The following is an 18,689-nucleotide window of genomic DNA, read 5'->3' on the forward strand; positions in this document are numbered from 1 at the left end:
ATGAAACTCCATTCCTGGAAATAAATCATGATCTCATTTGATAGGATGCAGTTGCAGGTGGTTGTTGATCACCAAGCAAAACCTGAAAAGTCTGTGTGCTGTCTGAGCACAACAGAATGGTAATATTGGTGAAAATACATATTGGTGAAAATAGTACTAGCACATAATTTATAACAGAGGATAATATAATTATGGTTTCTAAACTAGGTGCTTTTAACCATTTATTTGTCATTAGATAAATATTTAATGTTTTCAGTAGTTCTCTTACGTCTGTTATGTTAGGTTAGTGACAATATATTATCAAGCTGATACGTGCACTTTCTGGTTGTCTTTCTTCCAAAAATGCATCATGATTGAATACTGACAGTGGAGAAAGAGGGGCTGGGATCCTGCAGCTGAGCACACATGAAATGCAGCATAGAAACAGAGAAGTGTTTAGTTTCCCATTCAGAAGGAGTCAAGAGAGGAAGTTTTTAACCCAGAGTGTTAGGTAAAAAGGGAATTTGATTTGTGATTAAAGGAACTGATTGCTACTGCATCTGTTCCTGAGAGAATGGGGAACAAAAAGGAATATATTCCCTCTAATTAGGATTACAGTTCAACCTGCTACCTAACCACTTCTAAAGGTGAAAAATTTGACTATTTGGGGCAGAAAGAATATTTTAGATATGGTGTCTGCTTTTAACTCTGTGTTCATTTGTTGCTTTTTTTTTAATATTTTTTTCCCTTTTGAGAGTGCAACAAGAGTAAGACAAGAGCAAGACAAGAGTAAGACAAGAGTAAGACGAGTAAAACAAGAGTATCGTGTGCCCATGGAAGAACTGGCATTTTACAGGGATGTACGCTCCACGTTGGCAGACAAGTAGATGTTGTTCTGGCATCCCATTTGTGCTCATTTGGGTTTGTTTACTGACAGTTTACAAAAAAAGTAAACAAAAAGTTAGCAAATTTTTTTATTTTTGCTTTTGCCAAGACGTACTTGTGTACTCTCTCTGTTCCAGGATTTTCAGTAACGATGGTATTACTCTATACACTTTTCTACCTTCAGTGTTAACAGCTGAGCTCATTTTTTTAAATTTAAATTGGTTATTTTAGAAATACTCCTATCAGTTAAACCAGCATTTCTTTTCTAATAACATGGATGTGTGATTAAATAAAAAGTTCATACTGCAAATAAGATCCTGTCACATAGAGCTAGAGAAAATGAGGTATTAATTTCATAATGTATTAAAGATTTCTGTGTTTCTTTCTTTATCACAGTAGTTTGTTTGGACAAATTTTAAGGCAAGTTTGTCCCTAGAAATTTCAAGGTTCTGAACTCTGGATTTTTTTTTCCTTTTGAGAGGCTTAAAGACCCTATACAACCAGCATTCCTTTACCTAAGTTTTGTTCTCAAACTTTAATTTACAGACAATGAAAAAAGGAGCTAAAATATTTGTAAACACACAGGAAAAAAAAAAGGATTCCTCAAGAATACCTCGAATTGAATGTTGTGTGCCTTCCAAAAAAGAAGTGGTGGCTTATTAACCCATGAGAATTTTTCTGTTGATTTAGACAGCAGTTTTGAGAACGAGCCTTAGGCTTCAAAGCCTACCTTCAAGAGCGTGTACACTGTGGGGCGTACTTGGGAGGGTTTCATGATGAAAATGGAATCCAATCATTTACAAATTGTCTATTTCAAAACAAACACCTAATTGTTCCGGTTAATAAGCTGTCAGCAATTTTGGTTTTTTTTTATCTAATCGTTCTCTTCACTTAGGTCTTGGTGTCTTTTTTTTCATCAGAAGCCACATCCTAGAACCCTCTCGTTTTAGACTGTGGAAAGAATGGAACTATCTTTAGAATACAAAACCTCCTTGACTAGGCTGTCTGTCCAGCATGTCTGGCACACAGGAATTTCCTTCTCTGCTTGAAGAGATATAGAATCAGAAGAATGCAGGCTATCCTAGCAACTGAGCTCTCTTACCCCCTCCTACCCCTTTTCCTTTTTTTTTTTTTCCCAGAAGATGCACCAGCCTGAAGTGTGGGGATAAAAATGCATTGTCAAGTAAATCAGGGGCTGATAATCAGAAGGTATGACAATTTATTAGCTTATTGCTCTTCATCTGTCTGGGATGGACACTAGCCCAATTGTTATAGAAAATAACCAAATCAAGTCGAATTAAATAGCAAAACAGCAATTTTTATTTTTGCGACCGAAAATACGGTCCTAGGAAGCCACAAGCGAAAACACGACAGCGCCGAGCCCGGGGTCGGCGCTGGGTGGACACACACGCTGATCTGATCTCTATCGCATCAGATCTCCCTGTGTTCACACCCTGCCATCGCAGAGAGTCCAGCTTTATACAGTTTTTCCTGGCCTGAGGCGAGAATTTCCTTTGTTTCTGCTGCAGATTCTCATATTTAGATTAAATCTTTTTCTGGTGCTGCCCTGGACAAAGGTCTTTCCTGCATGTTGATGAAGGCTGTTTCTGCTCTGCATTGATGTGTAATTTTCCTTGGGAGTGCTTAAGGGAACCAGCGGAGGTGAGCTGTCTGATATGTGGTACTTAACAGGTCCTTGTCCAGTCTGTTGTGGAGATCGCCAGGCTAGGTCTTGTTGATATGCTAATTACGGCCATTGTCTATGGCCCCGGGTGCTTGGTGTTTTAAGGTTCTTTTTACTTTATTTTATTTCATACGATCCTTTTATATAAACACGAATTATAACATATATCACACAAGTATGTCAGTATTTAATATTAAATTGTAGCTAAAGAAATACTATATTTAGTGTTGGGAGTGACAAGGGAAAAGTAGTGCTTCTGCCACTACCTTTCCTGGACTACAGTTCATCACTGTTTGGACAAATTTGCTGACTTTGCTGACTGTTCCTCAGACGGTGTGCATCTAACCTTCACTATTGCAGATACACCCTGTCTCAACAGCAAAAATAGAATGTCCTCCCTCATCCTCATTTTTGTACAGCAGTATCTATGGTGTGACCAAAGTCAAACTTTCAGGATTTTAGATTTGGTGAAAACTTGTTTGTGAATTGCAAGCCCCCTCATATGTGTTATAATAGAGTTTTCAGCTCGGTCCATGGATCAATGCTTTTGGCTATGTTCAGTTATGGAATAGTTTCAGTATTCATTTTAGCTTTGCTAGTAAATAAATAAAGGTGGGTGTTCACTCGTAGTTGCTTAAACATATGAACTACTGTTCTTACATCTCTATTGTTTTTACTACCTTGTACTTCAGTGCCTATAGTATACTACCATCTGATTGGCTCTTCTTTTTTTTCCCATATCCTTGGAAAACTCAGCCTTGAAGAAAATTAGATGCATCTGGAAACATTCAAAAAGTCTAAATTCAGACACAAACTTTGAAGAAGAGGGTTAAGTACTAAGGCATCTTAGGTTCCAGGATAAAGCAAATAATACAGGGGGTTAAAAAATTTCAGTTTTGGATTCAAACACCTAAACTTTATTTCATGCCCACATTAGGTACCTAAGTCTTGCTTTTTTAAAACAAATAATTAGGGTTTTCTTTAACAAGTATCCTGTATAGATATACTCAAGTTCCTAGTATTGTAGTTCTCTATAAAGTTGAACACAAAAATAAGGAAATGTTTAAGAAAGGTAAAATCCCTTTTTAGTAAAGCATCAAAATGCCAAAACAAAATCCAGACCCCCAAAATATCTTAATATCTATAATTCCTGATGCACGAATAACTAGATCCACTTAACTACCAGTTCATTTAGACTTTGAGAAAGTTGTAGCGTTTTAATAAAAATACACATCCACTTGTACAGAGTTTTTTTTTAATTTTTCCCCCCATAGATTTAATCTCCATTCTGTCTTACCTTTGTTGCTGCTCCTCACTTACATAGACTTTTCAGCCATGAACTGGCTGACAAGTGTGAAAATATGAATACTTACATGGCACAAAAACCAGGAATGTGATAGCATTTTTCATTTTACTAGCTGTGGACATAATAGCAAAGTATATGTTGAGTAAACTCTGTAATTTCTGAAAGTTTACAAGGAAGGCTTGTACTACACGGAAAGAATTTCATGGAAAGGGTTGTCAAGCACTGGAGTAGGAAGGTGGTAGAATAACCATCCCTGGAAACATTCAAGAAATGAGTGGCTGTGGCACTTAGTGCTCTGGTTTAGTTGACATGGTAGTTTTCTGTCAAAGGTTGGACTTGATGACCTTGGTGGTCCTTTCCAGCCTTAATCATTCTATGATAAAAAAAGCAAGAAATACAATCTTCTGTTTAGTTGGTAGCTGTCTTACAGTTAATTCTTGGGCTTAAATACATTTGGCAAGTCCCTGGTGGTGCAATGGTTACCCAGGGATTATCAGTAGAGCTGTCCTTTTTCAAGAAGATCATAACTTGCATCAGTGACGTGACTGGAATAAAAAATGGGCAGGAGATGTGGCGCAGACTTAAAGACAACGCAGACTTAAAGACAACAAGTAGGAATGGAACAGAACTTGCCCAGAGGAGATCCAAAGTCTTCTTGCCAGGAAAAAAAAAATTGCCCTGTGGTTTTATGGTCATTTGTATAGCTGATAAGATTATGCCATTTCTGATATTTCCACCAAATAATTTCTTAAAAATGAAATTTTTTAAAATAAGTTTGGAAATTACCTAAAGCTTACTCTAATGTTTTAAATAAAGATAACTACAATCCATTAGAGAGAATCTGTAGTTGATCTGGTTGCCCAAACAGAATTATTGCTATTCCTCTCTTCTATTTCAACAATATGTAATAAAAACAGAAAACAGGAAAGTCAAATTTAACAACACTGTTACAATTACTAATGACCCAGTTTCATTGCAAGATGCAAAAATATCTGGAAAGTCTATTTTATGTTCAATATAGCTTCTGTCATTCTTAGAAGATGCAACCATATACAACAAGGATATAGTATGTAAAATAAAAATGGGCTTGTTCCAGTTCCACTAGTGGAGTCTGTAAAGCTAGGCAAAACCAAAAAGGACCAAGTTAACATGAAAAGTTACAGTAATTTCACGATTACAAGCCACACCATTTTGACTACAGTTTTGGTCCGTACCCAAAAGTGCGGCCTGTACTCCAGAGCGGCTATTATATGAACAATATTCTAAAAGTTGCCAACACGGAAGTGAGAGCCCACGGTAGCCCCAAGCCAAGCTGGAGCCTGGCCAGCCCCGGCAGAAGCGGGAAAGCCTGGCAGAGGCAGAGCCAGCAGTGCGGGGGGCGGGTGGCAGAGCCCGAGCCAGCGGCACGGGGCTGCCCGGTAGCCCGGGGAAGCCCAGCAGAACCGGGCCTAGCAGTGTGGGGGAGTCCGGCGGTGCAGGGGAGCACGGCAGAACCGGGGTTAGCAGTGTGGGGGAGCCCAGTGGTGCAGGGCAGCACAGCAGAAGCGGGAAGCCCGGTGGCGCGGGGAAGCCCAGAAGAACAGCAGTCAGCAGCGTGGGGGAGGCCAGCAGAACCGGGGCCAGCAGCGTGGGGGAGCCCAGCAGAACTGGGGCTAGCAGTGCGGGGGAGCCCGGCGGCGCGGGGGCCATCAGCGCCGGTCAGGGCGAGCAAACGCGGGGGTGGCGGTGCAGGTGGTGGAGGGGGCGAGCAAACGTGGCGGCAGCAGCAGCAGCACTGCCCGGCCGGCCCTGAGTAGCCCTGCCGAGCTGTAGTGCCGAGCTGGGCCACCCCGCCCCGTCGGCAACCATGAGAGGGTCAAGCCTGCCTGGCCCCGCCCTGAGCCAGTAAACCCTGCTATGCCGTGATTCTGTTACTAATTGGCAAATCTGTGAAAGTTGCACATGGATCCTCACTACGAACGAAAGTGCGGCTAGTAATCCGTTGCGGCTTATGTATGGACGAGGACCTAAACGTTGCCAACACCCCGGAAATGCGGCATATAATCCGTGCAGCTTGTAATTGTGAAGTTACTGTACTTACCTGACAGAAATTAAGACTTTTGAAGTATATCAGGTTACCATTGCTTTGAGCCATTGGAAGTAACTGATGTTTTCAAACATAATGTAAATTAATCCTCCTCCAAATCTAGAAATCAGTATAATGCAGGTCAGGTGCAAATTTCTTCTGTCTGTTTCCTCACCAACCTACAAAGAGAAGGGCTGGGGCTTGAAAAAGTCTGTAAAGACAATGTTCTATTGGCCAGGACACTTCATATGCTACCATGCACTGTTCCAGGTAAGCGTATCTGAGTAGCCAGTTACAGTAATTTCACGATTACAAGCTGCACTGACTACAAGCTGCATCTCCCGGTGTTGGCAAACATTTCGTTCTTTGTCCATACACAAGCCGCACCTGATTATAAGCCGCTCTGTTGTTCGCAGCGAGGACCCACGTGCAACAAAGTTGCAAAATAGTAACAGAATCATGGGATGGTGGGGTTTACTGGCTTGGCTCGAGCCGTGAGGGCTCGGGGCTGCTGATGGGGCCAGGTGGCCAAGCTCGGCGCTGCCGCTCGGCAGGGCCTCTCAGGGCCAAACGCCGCCGCTGCTGGGCTCGTTGCCCCGGCCCGGCGTCATGGTGGCAGGGGGACACGGAGCCGGTGGGAGGCGGGGATGAAGCCTGCTGGCACCCACGGCCGCGGTGGCAGGAGGGGATGGAGCCCGCTGGCACCCACGGTGGCAGCAGCAGGAGGGGAAGGAGCCCCCCAGCTACCGTGGCGGCAGCAGGCAGGGATGGGAGACCCCCGCCTCCCCCCGAGCCACGGGGCCAGCAGGAGGGAGCCCCCGCCTACCCCTGGGCCATGGGGCCAGCAGGAGGGAGCCCCCCGCCTCCCCTGGGTTGTGCTGCCTGAAGGAGGGAGTCCCCCACCTCCCCGCTCCTGTGCTGCCGGCATGGAGCCCAGCTACACCCGCTGTGCAACACAGTAACCAATTTACAACAATCATGCAGTCCCGGGTTTTTCTGGTAGGTGCTCGACTCGGCACCTCGGTTTGCACTTCCGGGGTTGGAAATGTCAGAAAATTATTCACATATTAGCCGCTCCTGAGTGTAAGCCACATTTCCGGTGTGGGAGCAAAATTTTAGTCAAAACGGTGCGGCTTGTAATCGTGAAATTACTGTACTTTTATGGAAAAAGCCTCTATGGTAGAACTTCTATTACATGTTTTAGATTAATTTCTATTTTACTTAGGAAAAAGTAGACAAAAGAGAAATGTAGTTTTGTTGTCAAAAACTAGGTGAACAAAGAATAATTCTTCATCATAGGCATAGCCTTTCTATGTATTAATTTTTTAGTAAAATAGGTGTCAATTAAGCATTAAAATTCCAAATGCTATCTCGCTTACAAATTTAGGTCTGGCATATGGGTTTGGAAATGAAAACGCAACATATATCTGTAGAACCAGTACAGACTGCTCTATCTGAGGTTTCACAGCTATCCTCTGTGATGGGGTAGGCTTGGCTGTGTAGGTATTCTTAATATTCAGTTTAGCTGTCTTCAGAGAGTACAAAGGAAGAGAATTCTTACATGTTATTTTGAAGTCCCTTTTAGAAATACAGCTAATCATTTCCTAGTATTAATTATAGATACATGACTATAACATGCATATATGTATTATTTCATATTAACTTCATTCTCAATATCATACTGAGCAATGTGAAAATGAAGGTAGGTCATAGTTAATTGAAAGGATAAAACAGGACCTGTTTCAAGAGGGTATGTTTTGTAACAGCAATTACCTTTTTTTTTTTTTTTTTTAATATCCATGCTGATATTTAAATACAAAGCTCAGGTAATTCAAATTAGAGTACAGTAATTTCACGAATAGAAGCCGCAGCAATTTGACAAAAATTTTGGTGGAAACCCGGAAGTGCGGCTAATAGTCAGGGGCGGCTAATATGTGAATAATTTTCTGACATTTACAACCCCAGACGTGCCAGCCAGGGCGCCGAGCCAAGCACCTGCCAGTAAAAGCCGGCATTCTGCGATTGTTACAGTGTTACTGTGTTGCCCTGGCTCCCTGTAGGCAGCACGGGGGGTGGGGAGAGAGGCGGGAGAGCTCTCTTCTTCCCTCCTCTGCCACAGCCCAGGGGAGGACCGGGGAGGGGCGCGCCACCATTGTCGCGGCCTGGGGAGCCGATGGGGGCCCTGCGCCGCCATTGCCGCGGCCGGGGGAGGACGGGGCGGGGGGGGGCACCGCCATTGCCGCGGCCCGGGAAGGACGGGGGGGGTACTCTGCCCCCGCCCTCCACCGCCGTGGCGGGAGCAGGGGGTGCTTCGTGCCCGGCCAGCGCCGCGGTGTGAGCGGGGCGCGCTCTCCGTGCCCAGTCAGCGCCGCGGCGGGAGCAGGGCCGGGGCGAGCGAACCCAGAGGCGGCTGCGAGCCCCGAGTGGCAGCGCCAGGCTGGGCCACCTGGCCCCGTCAGCAGCCCCTAGCGGGCCGAGCCTGCACAGCCTTAGTTGAGCCAGTAAACCCCCCACCATGCCACGGTTCTGTTAGTATTTGGCAACTTTGTTGCATGCGGGTCCTCGCTGCGAACGACAGAGTTGCTTATATTCAGGTGCGGCTTATTTATGGACAAAAACCAAAATATTTGCCAACACCCAGAGATGCGGTTTATACTCAGTGCAGCTTGTATTCGTGAATTTACTGTAATTGGACTAAAGGTATAGAACACTGACCCTTTAGGGATGGTAGTTAAAATGAAGTACCAAAAGAAATTATCACATAAAGATTTGGTTTATAAATCTTGCTACAGACTGATATTTCAGTCCTTTGTGTGCTCCATCCTTTCAAACACTGCAATAATTTCACGACTATAAGATGCACCCTTTTGACTAAAATTTTCCCCCAAACCCGGAAGTGGGCCTTGTAGTCCAGTGTGCCTTATATATGGGCAAAAGGGGAAATATGCCAACCCAGAAGTGTGAGCCGCAAGCCACGAGGGGAGCCAGCATGGCCGTGGCTGCCGGGTGGAGGGGGGCCTGGGGGCCCACGGTGCCCCTCCTGCTGGGTACAGCTGGGCCTCGGGGCCCGCGGCTTCCTGGTAGGCATGCCCCGGCCCGAGGGAGGCAGCACCGAGTGGCGGTAGGCATGCCTCAGCCCCAGGGAGGTGGTGTCAAGCGGTGGCAGGCATGCCTCTGCCCTGGGGAGGTGGTGCCGAGCAGAGGCGAGCATAGCCCAGCCCCGGAGAGGCGGCACGGAGCAGTGGCGGGCATAGCCCGGCCCTGGGGAGGCGGGGCTGAGCAGTGGCAGGCATAGCCCGGCCCCAGGGAGGCGGCACGGCGCAGCGGCGGGCATAGCTCAATCCTGGGGAGGCAGCACAGAGCGGCGGCGGGCATAGCCTGGCCCCGGCGAGGCAGCACGAAGCGGCGGCAGGCATAGCCCAGTCCCGGGTAGGTGGCATGGAGCGGCAGCGGGAATAGCCCGGCCCCAGGGAGGCAGCGCTGAGTGGCAGTAGGCATGCCCCGGCCCCACTGGGTACAGGCGGGCCCGGGGGCCCATGGTTGCCAGGTTGAGGCAGAGCCTCGGCCAGCAACCACGTGGGGGGAGCTGGGGGCAGATCCTCACTGCAAAAAAAAAGTGGGCCTTATAGTCTGGTGCGTCTTATATAATGTACAAAGTTGCGAAATTTGCCGACTCCCGGAGGTGTGCCTTATAGTCCAGTGCGCCTTATGGTCGGGAAATTACTGTATTTGTGTTGGAACTTCATTGTCCTATCCCACAGAATCTCACTAGGACTTTTGTAACTGTTGCTATTTGGGAAGATTTTTTTTCTTTAAATATATTCCTCTCTAACAAAGTTTGTAACATAAGGGAAGGCCAAGCCAAGAAACGAATATAGTTAGGAAAGAAATCAGGGTAGCCACAGCCAGTACACACTGGCTATGATATGTGAACCACTTTTCATTTGAGAGATTTTGTGGATTTGAGCAAGTCAAGTGGAACAACCATCTAATGTGGGTCTGTGAAAAAAAATGTAGAAATCCATTCTGGTGCACCTTTCTCAACACTAGGGGCTTAACTATCAGAGGTAAAGTGTAAACAAGAATTTTAAAGGATCAATTTGACTATAGTGAGACAGGAGAATATTACACTAAAGAAAACCTGGACACCATGAAAATCACTAAATAAATGTTTCCTTCACAGGGAAACATCTACTTATTGCTTTGAGCATTTCGTCTTTTTTGAAATCAAGATTTTATTCTGGTTGCAAAGGAACAAAAAAATATTATGGGAAGGTTTCTCCATCAAAAAACTGCAACTGATATCACTACTACTCTGTCATTCTCAACAGAATTATTTTCACAATGCTCTTTACCATGAAGAACAAATTATAAGAAGACCATCTTTAACTATGTAGTACTACACCTGTTTAGTTGTCTTTTAGGGTACAATCTAAAAAAAAAAATATCATCATTGGTATTGCAACTGCCACAGCAAAAGCAACAAAAATCTGAAATGAAAGTTAGTGCTGAAGCTTTAATGTGCAAGTAAAACACAAAGTTTTCTTCTGGAAACTGATTGGGAAAGTTTTGCAGTTAGAGATCTCAGACCTTGCCCTAAAACATCTAGCCATTCAAATAACTCCTGCTCTGGCGACCTGTGAGTTCTTCTGTAATGCTACAGAGTAAATAATAACGGCTTCATTTTTGGGGTACTATATAGTTTAAAACAGCGTTTATAGGGAATTAGAAATGAAGTAGTAATATTGAATATCAGCACATCACATAAGAAGTGTATCTCAGCATTGCTAACTTGCAATGAAGTTCTCTCATAATCTGTAGCTTCCCCCACCCCAAACTTTATCAAAATGGCTGAAAAGAGTCACTGTTCCTTCTAAACTCAGTCAGAAAACCACACAATGAGAAAGGGCTGCTCCTTGTCACACTGAGAACCTCGTATATTGCATTACTATGCCCCATGACAAGGGAAGATCAGGGTACTATGCACATAAGAAAATACTTAGACTGTGGGAAAAGATTAATCTTCCTAAGAAAGTATGTGAAAATAGTAGAAATGTCTATAATCTGGCAGAAATAAAAAACAATAATTTACACATATATTGAAGAGTTGGTGTTAATATACCTTCTAGCAATGCAACACAAAATAATGTTAAGATGTGAGGTGTAAGAACAAGATTTCATGACAGAAATTTTTTGTTATTTATTGTTTACAGTAATTTCACGAATACAAGCCGCACCGTTTTGACAAAATTTTGCTCCCATACCGGGAATGCGGCTAATATTCAGGTGCGGCCAATATGTGAATAATTTTCTGACATTTTCAACCCTGGGAGTGCAAACCAAGTCAGCGCAAACTGCAAAGTCAAGCTCCTGCCAGTAAAACCCTGCATTTACGCAGTTGTTACAAATTGGTTACTCTGTTGCGCGGCGGGTGGAGCTGCTCTGTGCAGACAGCACAGGGGGTGGGGAAGGCGGGGCAGCTCCCTCCTGCTGGCCCCGCGGCTCAGGGAAAGCAGGGGCAGCTCCCTCCTGCTGGCCCCACGGCTCGGGGGAAGGTGGGACAGCTCTCTCCTGATGGCCCCATGGCTTGGACGAGGTAAGTGCTCTCTCCCACTGGCCCCACGGTCCGGGGGAAGCAGGGGTAGCTCTCTCCTGCTGGCCCCACGGCTCGGGGGAAGGTGGGCAGCTCTCTCCTGCTTGTCCCCACGGCTCGGGGGAAGGCGGGTAGCTCTCTCCTGATGGCCCCATGGCTCGGGGAAAGGCGGGGCAGCTCTCTCCTGCTTGTCCCCACGGCTCGGAGGAAGGCGGGCAGCTCTCTCCTGCTGGCCCCGCGGCTCGGGGGAAGGCGGGCAGCTCTCTCCTGCTGGCCCCGCGGCTCGGGGGAATGTGGGCAGCTCTCTCCGCTTGGCCCCGCGGCTTGGGGGAAGGTGGGCAGCTCTCTCCGCTTGGCCCCGCGGCTCGGGGGAAGGCAGGTAGCTCTCTCTGCTTGGCCCCGCGGTTTGGGGGAAGGCGGGTAGCTCTCTCTGCTTGGCCCCGCGGCTTGGGGGAAGGCGGGTAGCTCTCTCTGCTTGGCCCCGCGGCTTGGGGGAAGGTGGGCAGCTCTCTCCACTTGGCCCCGTGGCTCGGGTTGCTCCCATCCCCGCGTGCCGCCGCCACAGGAGCAGGCAGGCTACATCCCCGGCTCCCATGGCTGCCGCAGGTGCCAGTGGGCTCTGTGCCCCCCCTGCCGCCGCGGGGCACCGCCAGGCCAGGGTGACCGAGCCCAGCAGTGGCAGTGGCCGGCCCTGAGCGGCCCCGCCGAGTGGCAGCGCCAAGCTGGGCCACCCAGCCCTGTTGGCAGCCCCCAGCCCTCACGGCCCGATCCGAGCCGGTAAACCCCGCCCTGCCTCGGTTCTGTTACTAATTGGCAACTTTGTTGCATGCGGGTCCTCGCTGCGAACACAGAGCGGCTTATACTCGGGTGCGGTTTATTTATGGACAAAAAACAAAATGTTTGTCAACACCCGGCGATGCGGCTTATACTCAGTGCGGCTTGTATTCGTGAATTTACTGTATATTGTTATTTATATGGATAATGTTTCTGTCATTAGAATACACATACACAGAGCTGCTTCACATGCTAGCAGATAAATTGAAAACATATACAGTAATTTCATGACTATAAGGTGCACAAGATTATAAGGCGCACTTATTTTTTGCAGCGACGATCTGCCGCCAGCTCCCCCCGCGTGGTTGCCGGCCACAGACCTGCCTCCACCCGGCAGCCATGGCCCCACGGGCCTGCCTCCACCTGGCTGCCGCGGCCCCACCTCCACCTGGCTGCTGCAGCACCGCGGCCCGTCTGCACCCACCTGCTGCGGCTCTGCTGGCTTCCCCTCGCGTCTCACATTTCCGGGTTGGCAAATTTCCGAACTTTATCCATACATAAGGCACACCGGACTATAGGGCACACTTCCAAGTTCAGGCCAAAATTTTAGTCAAAAGGGTGCACCTTATAGTTGTGAAATTACTGTAAATATAAAATACATAAATAAATTAATTACTACCATAAATATAAAATACGCATTGGTAAACTTTTTGCAAGTCTAACCATCTCTGTCTTTCAACTTAACAGAAAAATCCCTTCGCACTATGTGAACATGTGTCAGATAGGATTGTAAATGTCCCATTATTCTCATAGTAAAAGATTGTATTAAAAAATGTTAGCTTTTTACAATATTGCCTTTTCCCTGTTCTTTCCTTGGCCATTTCCTACCTCATTTGTTGGTTTTGGCTACAAATATAAACCCTGAACTTTTATTTCACCATATACAACAGGACAGATTTTGCTAACAGAAGCCTCCTGAAGTGCCCAAAATTAAATTAAAGCCTGCATTTGGCATAAACTGTTAAGTCTTTGTTTTAGAGCTGGGTAACGCTACAGTGCCCAGGGAAGGATGTCAATTTAGTGTCTTCCTTTGCAGTCCTCTTTTCTGGCAGAAAAGATTTGTTACCAGCAGCCTTAGGGGCTTCCTCCTAAAGAGAAACCACTGGTCAGGTATGCGTGAGCAGGTAAGGAACAGTGACTGTCAGGGCTGGAAAGTGATTGAAGTGTGGCACAGTGAGTGTACTCAGTGCCAGGCACATCCAGGCAAGAAGAGCGGAAACACATCAAATGAAACTTCGTACCTCACCCGCACAACTAGCTTTTACTCAGATCCTTATGATTTTGAATTACTGGATTCTTATTCAGTCTTTGAATTAATTTTTAATTTTCTGGAAGACAGAATTAGTTCCACGGAATGTTGTTCTTCCAGGTGTAGGTATAGGCATATGCTAGAACAGACCAGTTCACTGCTGCGGAGGCACTAAGAATGCTCTGCATGCACGTACAAATCCCAAGATCCATCTACCCATCTCCCTTATAACTGAAAAAATACTGAAGGGAGGAAAAAAAGGTAAATGTTGAAAAAAAAATTTTAAAATAAATGCAAAGGGCTTAGTCTCTCACGACACAAAGGTGACATTTTTTCCTCGATGTGAAAGGTCTTAAGGTCTTGAGAGGAGGGAAGCTGCATCTACCGCATCTTACCTTTAACATTGTGCCCCTTTGTGTTAGCAGAGGAGGCAGAACAAGATTCCCATTCAATACAGATAAGACTTATTGCCAGATGCCTTTCCTAGAACCTATAACGGCAAGTGAATAGAAAATACATTTTGATTTTATGCTGATGCTGGTGAAATGTTTTGCTAGATCTGAGTTGAGCTTCTTCACTCCCTTGTGGCTGCAGCCAAAAACAACTTCTAGTTTTTCAACAGTCGATTGTGGCATAATTTCTCTTCTATTATAACCAGTCAAACAACAGAAAATTGAGTACAGTAATTTCACGAATACAAGCCGCAGCAAGAAGACTAAAATTTTGGTGGAAACCCGGAAATGCGGCCAATATTCCGGTGCGGCTAATCTATGGACAAAAATGTGATATCTGCCCTTACCTAGTATCATGCTGGTCCAGTCCCGAGCCAAAACAGTCTGAAATCCATGGTTTCCCATTGTTCCGACGATGAACCAATCAGAGAACAGCTTATTGCCTGCCTGTGGATGGCGGCGTTACTGAGGGGCGGGGGTTGTTATCGGGGTGAGTTACCTCGGCGAGTTACCTCGGCAGTGCGATAAAAGTGTGTGATATTTCTCTGTACTTTTTAAGGTGTTTTCAGTCTTGTGCGGCTACGGGACTGGCTGGGCTCGCAGGGAGAGGGCTGGGGGAGCCTCTCTCCCCGCAGGGAGAGGGGTAGAACGGCCACTCGGCTCGCAGGGAGAGGGCTACAACGGCCGCTCCCCCCGCGGGGCTGCGAGGGCTACAACGGCCGCTCCCCCCGCGGGCTGCGAGGGCTACAACGGCCGCTCCCCCCGCCCGGCTGCGAGGGCTACAACGGCTGCTCCTGTGCCAGCACGGAGATGTGGCTCTGCTCGGAGCTCAGCTGCCTGCCCGCGCGGCTGAGTGGCTGTTTAAAGGCAACGCGGATCCATTGGGAATGCTCGCAAAATGACCACACTATTGTTCCTGTCTTTTTCAGCTTGTAAATAAAGGGTGTGTCTTTTTTCACTTGGAAACAATGTTTCCGAGGCCGGCAGTAAGCCAGTAAGCCCCGGCGATCCCGCAATTGTGTTACTAAATGACGATTTTGTGAAAGTTCGCGGCGAACTAAAGTGCGGCTAATATTCCGGGTGCGGCTTATCTATTGACAAAGACATCAATGTTGCCAACACACCGGATATGCGGCTTATACTCCGTGCGGCTTGTATTCGTGAATTTACTGTACAGTAATTTCACGACCATAAGGCACACCGGACTATAAGGCACACCTTCAGGAGTCAGTAAATTTAGCAACTTTGTACATTATATAAGGCGCAGGTTTTTTTTTCCTGCAAAGATCCATGCTGCGCGCAACAAAGTAAATAATTAGTAACGGAATCCCACGATTGTGGAGTTTACTGGCAGGCACACAATTTGCAAACACTTTTCACAGATTGGCATAGATTTAAACGCAGCCCCAAGCGCCCTCCCTGTGTGCGAGCCCTGGCACTCCTGCCTGCCCCCGGCGTCAGGTGGCGAGGCAGGGCTCGAAGCTGGCGCGACTTGCGGCTTCTGTGGCAGCCCGCTCCCGCCCTCCCTGCACCACCCTGGCGCTCCGGCAGCCCCATGCAGCTCAGGAAGCCAGTGCTGCTCAAGTGCTCCAGGAGCCATGTGCCGCTCTGGGAGGCCCACGCCCCACCAGGGCAATTCCCCTGCACCGTTGCAGTCCCGATGCTGGCAGGCTCGCCCCGCGCCACCGCTGCCCTGATGCTGGCGGGCCTGGGCCACTCTGCCGCTGCCCCAATAACGGTAGTGTTCGCCCGCCGCCGGAGCTGTGCCAACACTGCCCTAATGCCAGCAGGCCCGGGTCGTGCCGTTGCTGGCGGGCTTCGGCTGCACTGCCACTGCCCCGATGCCAGCGGCTTTTCCCCCGCTGCCTGGGCTGTGCCTCTGCTGCCCCGATGCTGGCAGGCCCACGCCGCACCACCACTGGCCTGATGCCTGCAGGCCTGGGCCATGACACCACTGCCCCAATGCTGGCGGCTTTCCCCAGCTACCCGGGCTGCGCCGCCGCTGCCGCAGCACTTTTGCCCCACCGCCTGGGCTGCGCCTCTGCTGCTCCAAGGCCGGTGGGCCCGCGCCATGACACCGCTGCCCCAATGCCAGCGGTTTTCCCCCGCCACCCAGGCTTCAGCGCCGCCGCCGCAGCACTTTCCTGTTGCCACCCTGGCTGCACTGCTGCTGCCCCGATGCTGGCGGGCCCGGGCCGCGCCGCCGCTGCCCCAATGTCAGTGGCTTTCCCCCTCCCCCCGGGCTGCGACGCTGCCTCGGTGGTGCATTCTCCCAGCTGCCCAGGCTGCGCTGCCGCAGTTGTGGTGCTTTCCCAAGCCGCCCGGGCTCACCACCGCCACGCTTTCTCCCTGCCGCCCGGGCTGCGCCTCCTCCACCGTGTCACTTTCTTCACGTCGCCCGGGCTATGCCACTGCTGCCCTGATGCCAGTGGGTTTGCGCCCCGCCACTGCTGCCCCGATGCCAGCGGGCTCGCGCCGTGCCGGCACTGCCCCCATGCCGCCGCTGGGCTGGCTCTGCTCGGTTTGGGACTCTTGCAGGCTCACACTTCTTTTTCCCCCCATGCCCGGTCAGGGGCCAGAGCCGCCTGGCTTCTCGTTTCCCCTACGTCTGGGTTGGGGCCATCGGCAGCTCCCTCCCTAACTGTGCGGCTCCTGCTGGCCGTGGCCGCCCGCTCCCGCCCCCCTCGCGACTTGGCACTCCTGCGGCATTGCCCCCTCATTGCAGCTCACACTTCCGGGTTGGTAAATGTCGCAACTTTGTCCATTATATAAGGCGCATTGGACTATAAGGGGTACTTCCGGGTTCGGGCCAAAATTTTAGTCAAAAGGGTGCGCCTTATAGTCATGAAATTACTGTATATCTATTGCATGATGATGAGACCCTCTGATCTACTGCTACAGCATGGGAATGCAACAACCCCTTGCTCCACAGTCGTGAAGGGTCTTTATACCATGAATGAAAAAAAAATTATAAAACCTTTGGTATCCTTCCAATAAAGACTCACCACATCCAAAGACTTGTAAATTCTGTTACTTTAAAAGCAACAGAACATATTCATATTGCTTTCAGCAAAGGAGCTGCTGGAAAGGGCTTTCTTGTTTCAAGAACCTCTGTAGAAGGAGTTATTAAAACAATGGTAAATCTTCCCTTCACATCCATTAAATACCAGAGTACAAACCACTGTTATCTGATTTCTGTTCATGCAATGGTATTGAGTTTCCAATGAAAATGGTGAATACAACAAGGCAGTAGGGGGGAAAAAAAATCACTCTCCTGAACAACCCTGAATGCAGAAATATGCAAGTATCAAGGTTTTACAGAATAATAGAATCATTAAGGTTGGAGAAGACATCCAGGACTGTCCAGTTCAGCCTTTGACAGAGCACCGCCCTATCAACTAAACCATAGTGCTAAGTGCCATATCCAGTCATTTCTTGAATACTTCCAGGGATGGTGATTCCACCACTTCACTGAAAGAGTGGTTAAGCATTGGAACAGACTGTCCAGGGAAGAAATTCTTCCTGATGTCCAACCTGAGCAGAACCTGAGGCTACTTTTTCTTGTGCTGTCACTGTCCTGGGAGGAGAGACTGCCCCCCTGCCTGGCTACAATTGCTTTCAGGCAGTTGTAGAGTATGATGAGGTCTCCCCTGAGACTCCTTTTTATCAGGCTAATTCTGAACTAAGCATAATATGGGAAGCCATTTAGAATGCTGCTGTCATCTTGCTCCCAACTTTAGGAAGGAATTCTCATTCACTGTACCTAAGTACTTATATATATACACAACTGAGAACTTGGTATCCCTCTGCTACCACATGACAGCCTGTTGTTAACCTGTGCATAACCAGAAGTGTGTCATAACTTTGTTTTCTACTGTCTTTTACATTTACTGAAAAAACTGCTACATCTTTTGGGGTACAGAAAACCCAAAGAAAATTGAACTCCAGTACTTAAAGTAACATTTCAAAAACAACAATCCAAGCAACCAAAAAGCTTCACAAACCCAGAAGTATGTGAAACTTTACATAATTTTACTGTTATGTCTTTTGATACAGCAAAAGCTATTTTAATGATATCTATAATAACATCTGAATATTAATACTCCTATTTTTTTTTTAGCCACCACTTTTAGAAGCTTTTATAGTTAGATACATGAGATGAAAAGCAATTCAGAAAATGTATTTTTTCAGCTTTCAATATCAAAAAAAATTCTAAAGAGGTAGATTTTTGTTCTGAACCAAGACACAAGAGAAATAGATATAACAGAGAACTGATAGCAGAAAGATCTTCAAGAAGTCATAAATAAAAATTTTTGTTTTCTCTTTCATCTTTCACTATTTTCTTTTGTGGACGGACTCCCAGATTTGGGGGTTTGCTAGGGTATCATCCCTAACTTCAGGCAAATTGAAAGCTTTCATTCACAAAGAAATTAATGCCTGTCAATATGCATCTGCTTTTCCTAATGAATTCCATAAATCAAAGTTCACTACAAAAATAAATACCATTCTAACATTACAGACATTACCTATACCTGATACATTTGTGCTCATTCACAAGTACACATGACAAAATGAAGTACAGCACATCAGCCAGCTTTTAGTGTTGGAATAAAAGTCTATTTCCATAATTTATTTTGTAAAG

The 18,689-nt window shown here is 47.3% G+C and overlaps 1 long non-coding RNA gene across 2 annotated transcripts in view; it reads left to right on the forward strand.

Annotated features, from left to right (window-relative positions):
* The first annotated feature begins 2,372 nt into the window (after positions 1-2,372).
* Positions 2,373-18,689, forward strand: part of LOC116996578 — a 57,970-nt gene continuing 41,653 nt past the window's right edge. For both annotated transcript variants that reach the window (XR_004417962.1, XR_006162988.1), the window contains exon 1: positions 2,373-2,526. This is a non-coding gene — a long non-coding RNA (uncharacterized LOC116996578). The remainder of the gene's footprint in view (positions 2,527-18,689) is intronic.

The sequence above is a fragment of the Catharus ustulatus genome, chromosome 5, assembly GCF_009819885.2.
Source record: "Catharus ustulatus isolate bCatUst1 chromosome 5, bCatUst1.pri.v2, whole genome shotgun sequence".
NCBI lineage: Eukaryota > Metazoa > Chordata > Aves > Passeriformes > Turdidae > Catharus > Catharus ustulatus.